The 11321-nt window shown below is 46.1% G+C and overlaps 1 pseudogene; it reads right to left on the reverse strand.

The window, feature by feature from the left end:
* LOC101979814 overlaps window positions 1-11321 on the reverse strand; it is a 24928-nt pseudogene that overhangs the window by 12417 nt on the left and 1190 nt on the right.

Here is an 11321-nt window from a genome sequence, read left to right on the forward strand (position 1 = left end):
TAGAATGATCGGGGTCTGGACCAAACATACTCAGGAGGTTAGAATGATCAGGGTCTGGACCAAACATACTCAGGAGGTTAGAATGATCGGGGTCTAGATCAAACATACTCAGGAGGTTAGAATGATCGGGGTCTAGACCAAACATACTCAGGGCTCTCAGCTCTTTCCTATGGCACAAGAGATGACTTTCAGACCACACGGTACCGATCCCGAGTCCACAGGCTATCCTACTTTCTGGTTTAACAATCCAGTGAAAGCCTGTGGATAGAAGGCTCACAAACAAATGTATGTGGCTGTAAGGACAAGCACCACCAGACCCAGTTCTGCTCACAGTGAAATCTGTGGTGAGTATGTCACTGCGATTCTGATGGCCCGATGAGATAAGTAAAAAGGAAAATATTTGCACAGACACGATGCTTTCTACCAGATTCTGAAAGTACAGTGAACATTGCTAGGCATGGGCTCCGTCCCTACCTCCATGGCCTTCAGGGGAAAAACAGACCAGAAATACAGGAAGTTGTATAACAGAGTATGAAGCGTGTACTGACCCATGTTCTGTTTATATGACAAAATCACTGAGAAAACCGACTTGCAGCAGGAGGATTTATTTTGGCTCATGGTTTCTGGGTTTCAACGCACAGTCTCTTGAACCCATTGCAGCAGTGGGGACAGAAGTATAGCTCAATGCCTCCGCCTGCTGTGGTCTAAGGAATTCACCTAGTATTTTAGAGACCTCAACCGAGATAAAGTTACATTTCTGACTGCAATACAGAAAAGAACTTCAGAATAAGCCAGTATAAAGCACAGTTGGAAATTATTGTAAAAAGAAAGAAAGGTATTCAGGAAGTGCTAGGGAAATACCTTAATAGGTAACATATCTGCTGTGCAAAACGTGAGGACCTGAGTTCAAATCCCCAACACCCCTGTGGAAGCCAGGCACAGTGGCATCGTGGCTCACCTGTAACCTAGTGTTGGGAGGGCAGAGACAGGTGGGTCCCCTGAGTTTCCTAGCCAGCCAATCTAGCTTCAGATTCACTGAGCAACCCTGGAAACCCTGCCTCAGAAATTCAGGTGGAGAGCAATAGAAAAAGATAGCCAACATTTTCCTCTGCCCCCCCCCCACACACATGCAAGCATACACATACATCAACACACATGCAAGCATACACATACATCATACCAAAGAGCAGGAGCAGGCAGAGAAGGCAAGAAGGTACACACATTCCCGCAGATCCTGTTTTTGCTAGCTCCTGAAATATTACACCTGTGGGGCGGCTTTTTGGTTTCCTTTGTTTGGTTTTCCTTTTTCTTGTTTGTTTGCATTTTGTTTTTCAAGACAGGGTTTCTCCGTGTAGCTTTGACTGTCCTGGAACTCGTTTTGTAGATCAGGCTGACCTCATACTCAGAGATCCACCAGCCTCTGCCTCTGCCTCCAGAGAGCTGGGATTAAAGGTGTGTGCCTCCACTGCCCACCCATCTGTGGAGTTGTTATTAAAATCTAAAAGGAATGTCTAGATAGCAGCCTTCACAACAAATATTAGTTGTACTGGAAATTTTTTAAATTTATTTTACAGATATGAGTGTTTTGCCTGCATGTATATATAATGCACCACATTCATACCTGGAGCCCACAGGGGTCAGAAGAGGACATCGGATCTCCTGGAATTAGAGTTCAGGATGGTTGGAAGCCACCATGTGGGGTCTGGGAACTGAATCCTCTGCCAGAGCAATGAGGCTTTTGAACACTGAGCCAAGACTCTGAACCCCGTTCTGGAATTCTTACTTTTCCGCATGAGAGGCTTCAATCAGCCTCCAGCATGAGGGGCGCTTTCCTCCCCGACATGGCTCTAATCCTCCCTGGTTTTCTACCCTGCCTCTGTTGCTTGGGATCAGAGAAAGGCTGACTATGGTGGCAGTCACCTGGTAGCTGGCCAGAGAGGGACAGAGAGGGGGCAGCTAGAGCTAGATGCAGCCTTCAGAGCCATAACCCCAGTAAATCTTCCTTTAGTTAGGCCCACATCCTATTTCCTACCACCTCCAAATAATGTCATTGGGCTGAGAATCCCCATTGGTCAGTGCCCTCGTGATCCACGACAGCCACACGCACTGCTTTGGTGGCTTCTGAAGTGACGCCCTCATGCTCACTTCTCAGAAGAACTACCTGTATCCATGAGCTTCTGTGAGGCTCTTCCTACCTACACCGTAAAGATCAGTGAAGGAGCCCTTCAAGAACTCAGCTCTGGCCGGGCGATGGTGGTGCACGCCTTTAATCCCAGCACTAGGGAGGCAGAGGCAGGCAGATCTCTGTGAGTTCGAGACCAGCCTGGTCTACAGAGTGAGTTCCAGGACAGGCTCCAAAGCCACAAAGAAACCCTGTTTCGAAAAACAAAAAAATAGGGCTGGAGAGATGGCTCAGTGGTTAAGAGCATTGTCTGCTCTTCCAAAGGTCCTGAGTTCAATTCCCAGCAACCACATGGTGGCTCACAACCATCTGTAATGAGGTCTGGTGCCCTCTTCTGGCCTGCAGGCAGACACACAGACAGAATATTGTATACATAATAAATAAATATTTTAAAAAAAAAGAAAAACAAAAAATAAAATAAAAATAAAATAAAAAAAAAAGAACTCAGCTCTAAGAAGTTAGAGGGTTCCTGGAAAAAGGGTTCCCAATTTGAAACCCAAGTAGCAAACTGTAGCTAACTGAACAAGACAGAAGAGAGGCATAAGAATATTCACAGGGACCAGTGCTTCTTCTCAAGCAAGCATTCCAGGACCTCCTTCAGGTACGTGACCTTCATGAACACACATGTACATGCACACGCACGCACGCACACACACAAAACCTTCATGAGCACACATGCACATACACACAAACACACACATGACTTTCATGAACACACATGCACACATGACCTTCATGAGCACACATGCATGTGCACCGCATGCACACGTGCACACACAACCATCATGAGCATACATGCACACACACACACATACACACACACAGATGCCCTGTTGTCAACATTTCCCTATTGTTGCGCAACAAATGTTCCAGTGCTTTGTAACTCAATACCAAGACCTTTCATTTGACATGGGCCCACCTGAGAACTGCTCACTATGGGCCACTGCCTTCCACTAAGTGCTCCTGGGGCAGGCTAAGCTTGTAGGTCTGGCAGTGGGTGCTATGCCCCTGGGACACACTTCTCCTCCTCACAGCATCACACCCTCTGGAAAGGCAGGCAGAGCCAATGCCCACCATGGTGGGCTCTGTTCAGGGCAGCACTGGAAGAAAACGAAAGAGAGCATTTCCAGTCACACAGGGTCCGGGCCTAGCACTAATACAACATCGTGCCTGCCCCACAGTGTTGGTCAAAATCAGTCACAAGGTTCACCTGGAAACGAGGAATGGGGGGTGGGGTGCCAGGTATAACAGTGTGACAGGGCAAGACAGTGTGGAAGTTCCTGCATCTTGTATTCTTGCTGAGGTCATTTTGGGTTTAAGTAGAATTTGATCTCCTTGATGGAGAATCCCATGAAGAAATTACCCAACCCTATTTTCTTAGTTAAGGTCTCTATTGTTGTGAAGAGACACCATGACCACAGCAACTCTCAGAAAGGAAAACATTTCAATGAGATGGTGGCTTACAGTTTCAGAGGTTTAGTCATTATCATCATAGCAGGGAGAATGGCAGACATGGTGCTGGCTACATCTTGATCAGAAGGCAATAGGAAGTGGACTGAGTGTCTCACTGAGCATATCTTGAGCATATATGAAACCTCAAAGCCCACCTCCACAGTGACACACTTCCTCCAACAAAGCCACACCTCCTAATGTTGCCTCTCCTTTTGGGAACTGTTTTCTTTCAAACCACAACACCTATCCTAGGAACCAAAGGTCAGGATGCCCTAGCTAACTTTCTTAGCCTATGTTAAGACTACCTCATTTTAGGAACCCCCTTCAGAAAACTGCTTATCTTAGGTTCTATTACTTCTTGCTTCTCTGGGCTGGTGGTAGCAAAGGCATTTTATCCCACCATTCTTGAAGAAGAGGCAGGCAGATCTAAATTCAAGGTCAGACTGGTACACAGAGTGAGTTCCAGAATAGCCAGGGTCATTCCACAGAGAAATTCTATCTCAAAAAAAACAAAAAACAAAAAACAAAAACAAAAAAACAAAGAAAAGAAAAAAAGCAATGTCACAGACCTGTAATTGCAGTCCTGGGGAGGCAAAGACAGGAGAGGATCCCTGGAGCTCAGTGGCAAGCCAGTGTAGCCAAGCTGGTGAGCTCCACACCAGCAGAAGGCCCTGTCTCAAAGAAGGTGACCCAAGATGCTGAAGATGATACCTAAGTTTGTCTTCCGGCCTCTACACAGAACACTCATGCACACACATATTTTAAAATGTCAAGAAGACCAGGTGGTGGCACAAGCCTTTAATTCCAGCACTCAGGAGGCAGAGGCAGGTGGATCTCTATGAGTTCAAGGACAGTCTGGTCTGCAGAGTGAGTTTCACAACAGTCAGGGCTAACCAGAGAAACCCTGACTCAAAAAATATAAATAAATTTTAAAAATTCAAAAGGCCTACCCAAGTCATACAGATCTGACATCAATTATGCTACAATATGAATTTGTCTCTTATTTTTCTAACAAAGACATGTTACTACATCAATAGTAGGAAGTACCTTTGCTTACACCACCCGTCCATTGATTGATCCCCTTCCCTAGTACTCTACATGGTCAAGATCAAACCATTCGTATATTTAGCTTCCATTTCTACTACTGTTTGGAGATAGTTTTTTTTGTTTTGTTTGTTTGTTTTTTGTTGTTGTTTGTTTTATTTCATTTCATTTCATTTCATTTCATTTTATTTTATTTTATTTTATTTTATTTTATTTTATTTTATTTGAGACAGGGTTTCTCTGTATAGCCCTAGTTGTCCTGGAACTCACTTTGTAGACCAGGCTGGCCTCAAACTCACAGAGATCCCCCGCCTCTGCTTCCCGAGTGCTGGGATTAAAGGTGTGGTTTGGAGATACGTCTTATACCTCTGTACAGCTTGTGCCTTCTGAACAGAAGACACATTTGAATAGAAACTGCCTTAGCAACCAAAAGCAGTGGATTTTGCCTGAGAGACTTGGGAATGTCACTCCCCAGAGATGTCTCAGCTGTAAAAATAAACTTTCTCCTTCCTCCCCCTTGGAGGATACTGACTAATATTCCAGGGCAATGAGTCTCCAGGGTGTGAGAAGAGACATGCAGGTCAGCAGCTCTTCATTTCCACCTGACACCCAAATATGACCACTTTTAAGCCATTAATTTTCTATCCCTTGTCTCCATAGGCTCATGGCCACCTCACAGGGCAAAATGCATTCAGTCCAACTCCAAGAGTCCTCATGGTCTTTAACAGTCCCCACACTGGGTCAGAGCATAGGTGCAGAGTCTCTTCTGAGACTCAGGCCACCTCTCAACTAGGATTCCTCATACAAGCAAAAACAAGTGTAGACGTAAGTCACAAACGATGCCACAGCAGTTTGGAATTATGATTAATAGGGTATTATTTATTAAAAGGGGAAAAAACTTACAGATCACCGTCAGCCCTCTGTACAACCAGGAAAGGAGTCTAGTCGCCAGCCGAGCAGGAAGTGAAGAGCGCGAGAGAAGGAAGTGGCTGCTTTTTTAAAGGGAGAGAGACCACGCCCCAATGGGCGGGTATCTCAGCGGCTATAGGCTGGAGGAGCGGAAGGACCTCCCGCAACAAACAAGTTTCATATTTCCAGCATACAATAGCCAGACTGGGGACAGCCATTTGGCTGCCACGGCTGTCTGCTGTTCAGACGGCAATGAATGGGGACATGGCCAGGAATGGCAGGACCAAAGCAAGACCAAAACCACGCAGGCAAAATGCTCCATCTTTCCTCTGCATGAGCCACCCACTGCATACCCAAGTACCACTGGCTGCTGTCTGCCTGTCGGTCATCAGCGTCTGTTGTTGCCCCAGGGAGCCTGTGTCTTCTGATGGTAAGTGGGTATAATATTGAAACACGGTTACTGGTAAGCGTGTGAGCAGTCACACCCTGGCCCATTGGCAACTTATGATTTGCTGTTCTTTTAAGTGGATAATAACAGAGCTGACTCCTTAGCGTTCTCATCAAAACCACGCAGACTACGCACAAAAAGCACAGAGCTTTCATTTCTCCTCCTGTGTGGCCTGCCATCTCATTAATCTATTAGAGACACGGTGGGGGGCAAGAAGGGGATTAGCCCTGGGGTTTCTCAAAATCTGAGCTTGAATCAGACATGTGGCTGAAGCACATGAGATCTCTCAGTCTTTGCCATCTCATCTGTAAAATCAGAATATTGGAAGAACTTTATCAGAAAAAAAAAAAGCTCATTCCAAGGAACACAAGACCCACAAGATTATTCTTGGAGCTGAAGTTTTTCATGACTACCACAGTCTAAGTTCAAGGCATTTACATCTTAAAGCTTGCCATAGAAAAGGTTAATGAAGGGACAGGGGAGTTAATTCAGTTTGTAAAGCGCTTCCTACACAACGGTGAGAACCCAAGTTCAACCCCAGATCTGACAATAAAAGGCAGGCACAGCAGTATGGACAGGTAATCCCAGGACTCGGGAGTCAGAGACAGGCAGATCTCTGGAGCTCACTGATCAGTTAACCTATTTGGTTAGCTCTGCACCAGTGAGAGACTCTGTTTCAATAAACAAGGTGCGTAGCTCCCGGGGAATGATGCTGGAGTCTTCTAGCTTCTACTTGCACGTTCACACATGTACACAAACACTTGGATGCACACACACACACGAAGACAGCTAGTAAAGGCTCTAACAAGCAGAAAAGGCGCCCGTTTCATCTGAATTGAGTCTTAAGTTTCCACTGGCTGTGGGATCCTTTTTACCTCACAACAGCGAATCATCATCTCCTGAGTTACAGTGTAAGAAATGCTGTTATCTCAAACCCTTTCTTCCCCTCTTTCGATAGCCACACACATTAATTTCTCTACAGGGTCAGGTCCAGGAATGAGTGGGGATGGTCTTCTCGACAGAAACCACACTTTCCACTTCTAAATCACAAGGCATGGGCAACTAAGCGATGCTAATAAAATATGCACCTGTATTGCTTGACCAGCGAGGACAGTGACAGAAAAGATCTTACATGAGCTTCACGGCATGCCCCGCGGCTGCCACCAGTCTTCTTTGTTTTAGAAGCCTTTCTTTTAATAACCACCTTCCATTCTTTTCTTTCTTGTTTGTTTCTCAGGTCATGGTTTCTCTGTGTGGTCCTGGCCGTCCTGAAACTTACTCTGTAGACCAAGCTGGCCTTGAACTCAGAGATCCACCTGCCTCTGCATCCCAACTGCTGGGATTAAAGGCGTGCGCCCCCACCACCCAGCCCACGTTCCATTCTTTTCATCCACACACACACACAAAAAAAGTCAAATTTAGGACAGAAATTTGGGTTGGGGGTGGTCTTTGTTGTTATTTTGTTGGGTTTTTTTAAATATTTATTTTATGGAGATGAGTGTTTGGCAGGTATGTACGTCCACTGCATGCACACCTGGGTCTCTCAGGGGTGGGAAGAGGGCAGCCGATCTCCTGGAACTGGAATTAGACACGTTTGTGAGTGCTCATCAAATCCAGGTCCTCTGCAAGAGCAACAAGTGCCCTTAACCACCAGGCCATTTCTCCAGACTGAGTCAGAAGTGGTTTGTTTGTTTGTTTGTTTGTTTGTTTGAGTTCTGTGTTTACTGCTTTCAATCAGCTAAGCTTTTAAAAAGCAATGATCTGAAATCAGGAAGAATGGATTCTAAGTTCTGATGTGCCCTGCATGAGCCCACCCCTGACTCAAAACAAGTCACCTTCCGGGGCGAATCCTGTATTTTTTCCACGTAGAAAGTGAGGCGATTGAACTAGGCAGTCGCTGTGTTCTTAGCCAGCTGAAGAATGTGGTTTCCTTTGAACTTAAATGAAGAGACAGCTGGTTTTGGTGCAGCGACGCTGTGTGTGCTGTGGATGTTTCTGGCAAGCAATAGCAGGAGGCAGATGAGATCCAGAACTTCTACACGGGTTTTGCTGTTATTGCTAGGGACTGAACCCAGAGCCTCATGCACATACCCTCTAACAACGCTATCAAATGTTGATTAATCCACACATGAGGTCAGAGCCCTGGTGAGCCAAAGACTCTCCAAAGCCTTGCCCCTGATCATTGCTGCATGGAGACCAAACCTTCAACATGTGAGCTTTGGGGGGACAGTCCAGATTCAGATAATTTAGATTGTGCACTGGGCTGCCCTGGTAGTTGCCCAGCAAGATGGAGCAGGAGTCATTGCTTCCTAACTCCCTACAGGTGAGGATATCAAGAGCACTCCCCGTGGGAGTCTGCAGAAGACCCCATTCAATTCCCCAGTGACTGATCTTTTCTTCCCGCAACCTGAGGTCTAATGGACCTGCAGAATGGACCCTACATCCAAGGCTGGAGCAAAAGCTCCAGGTTCCCAGTTAGGATACCCAAGCTTAGGGCCAGACACAGATCAGAGGGTCCTTGTGGATGTCTGTGGATAATAATGAAACTGGTTATTCAACCTCTCAAATCCAATGTAGGGAGAGGCAGTCACTGGGCCAGCTATATTTTGCATGTATAATAAAGGGTAATATAGATTTGGCTAACCTGGGTGATGGTCTTTACTCTCATTTGGTGGGATTAACACTCTTCTCCCAGATTGCTAGCTCTCTGGGTGAAGCACACTTTAAAGACTCCTATCTTTGTCTAGTGGCATTGATAGTTACAGGTAGCACACACCCAGGCACTCCATTTACAAAACCTAATCCTCCTGCCTCAGCCTTCCAAGTGTTGACATTACATGCAGGCATCATACTTAGTGTCAAACTGAAGACACACATCGGGGTCATACTGAAGAGACAAAATCACCATCATGGTGACAGAGGCAGAGGTCACAGTGATAAAGCCAAGGATCTGACAACTGTCAGAAGCTAGGAGAGAAGAATCCCATCTCCCCGAGATCACAGGGGGCAGGGACCCTAACAACACCTTTAATTTGGATTTCTGCCCTCCAGAACTGGGAGAGAAGAAATTTCGAGAAGGGAAGGGGTGTGTGTGTGTGTGTGTGTGTGTGTGTGTGTGTGTGTGTGTGTGTGTGCCTACAAAGCTACAAAGGTCAGAAAAGGAGTCTGGGTATGAACAGAGGTTCAAGAATCCTGTAGCTGTTTAGTTCATGAGGCTGGATATCTCAGCTGGTCTTCAGTATATGCTGGAATATTTCCCAAAGAAATAGGCTTTAATGTCAGGGAAGAAATGAACTTACTAGCAAGTATGAAATCAAGCAGGCAGGCAGAGAGTAAGAGAGTAAGATTCCCTCCTATGTCTTTTTTTTTTTTTTTTTTTTTTTTTTGAGACAGGGTCTCTCTGTGTAGCACTGGCTGCCCTGGAACTCACTTTTGTAGACCAACTGGCCTTGAACTCACAGAGCTCCTCCTGCCTCTGCCTCCCCAGTGTTGGTATTAAAGGTGTGCACCACTACCCATACCTGGCCTTTTTTTAATAATGTATTTAAATTTATTTTATTTGCGGGGGTGTGAAGATGTCAGATCCCCTGAAACTGGAGCTACAGACAGCTATGAGCTGCCATGTGGATGCTGAGAATCAAACCCGGGTCCCCTGGAGGAGCAGTCAGTGCTCCTCAGCACTGAGTCCTCTCTCCAGTCCCCGCCCCCATCTCCTTTCTATAGGCTGCCAGAAGAAAGTGTGGCCCAGATAAAAGGTGGATCTTCCTACCTCAAATATCTGGACTAAAGGTAGATCATCTCACCTCAAAGATCCAGATGAGAAGTGAGTCTTCATGCTTCAAGGGATTTAAGAAAAAAATCTTCCACAGGTGTGCCCAGCCATTTGGTTTTTAGTTAATTCTGTGTCAGTCAGGTTGACACAGAAGAACAGTCATTACAGCTATGTAGTATTAACAGCTTCCTTATATTGCTAGGTTGGTAGGCTTCTTTAGTTGCCATGGGAACTGGGCCAAAGTTGTCTGTTTCAGTAAGGGTGTCTACTACTGTGATAAAACACCACAACCAAAAGCAACTTGGAAGGAAGGGGGTTTGTTTCTGCTTACATATCCCAAGCACAGTCTCTCATGAAAGGAAGCCAGGGCAGGTCCTTGAAGGCAGGCCCTGAAGCAGAGACCTCAGAAGAGCCAGCTCCTCCAGTCTTGCTCAGCTTGTCTTCTTATACAGCCCAGAAGCACCCGCTCAGGGGTGCCACTTCCCATACTGGGCTGTCCTCCCAAATCAGGCATCAGCCGCAGACTTGCCTACAGGCCAATCTAATGGCGGCATTCTCTCAGTTAAGATTCCCTCTTCCCAGGTACATCTATGTGTGGGTCAAGTTGACCATGACTACCCAGCATACTATCCCTGTTCCAATAGTCACAGAATGATCATGCTATTACACCAGAGGAAACCCCTACACACTAAATAGTGCAGTTATCCCAGCTCACTGCAGAGGAACACAGGCCAGGGTCAGTGAGGCACCCAGTGATGGAGACAGTAAGTCAGGGCTAGACCCCAAGGTCTACCATGGTGACTCCAGGTGGAGATCTGGACTTCATCATGTAACAGGCCTGGCGGAAGTGAGGATATCCTAAAGGGACACTGTGCCTCTTAATTTGACTGTGGAAACAATGGAGCCCAAAGAAATGGGAATTTCTCCAGGAACCTCCAGCCAGAGGGGCAACTTGTCACCCAGAAAGAGATTCCACACAGTTTTGTTCTGTTTTGAGACAGGGTTCCTCTGTGCAGCCCCAACTGTACTGGAACTTGCTTTGTAGACCAGGCTGGTCTTGAGCTAACATAGATCTGCCTGCCTCTGCCTCCCGAGTGCTGAGACTAAAGGTGCATGTGCCACCATGCCTGGCAAGATTCCAACTTGTCAGACCACCTTAAGGGTGGGTCAGTGAGAGGCAGGATCACAGTTTGACTGGAAACCCTTGACCCTCTATTTAAATTTCAATCTCCAGGCTGCACGGTAGTGACTCCTGCCTTTAATCCCAGCACTTGGGAGGCAAACGCAGGCAGATCTCTGTGAGTTCAAGGCCAACCTAGTCTATAAGAGCTAGTTCCAGGACAGGTTCCAAAGCTACAGAGAAACCCTGTCTCAAAAATAAATAAATAAATTTCAATCTCAGAACCCTAAAGACAAACTTCAGAATGGAGTTGCTGGCTCTCTTTGCCCAGCTTCCCAACGTGACCACATTGAGTACACACTGTTAATTTGACTTTTTAATTTTTTTTTTTTTT

The sequence above is a fragment of the Microtus ochrogaster genome, chromosome 4, assembly GCF_000317375.1.
Source record: "Microtus ochrogaster isolate Prairie Vole_2 chromosome 4, MicOch1.0, whole genome shotgun sequence".
NCBI lineage: Eukaryota > Metazoa > Chordata > Mammalia > Rodentia > Cricetidae > Microtus > Microtus ochrogaster.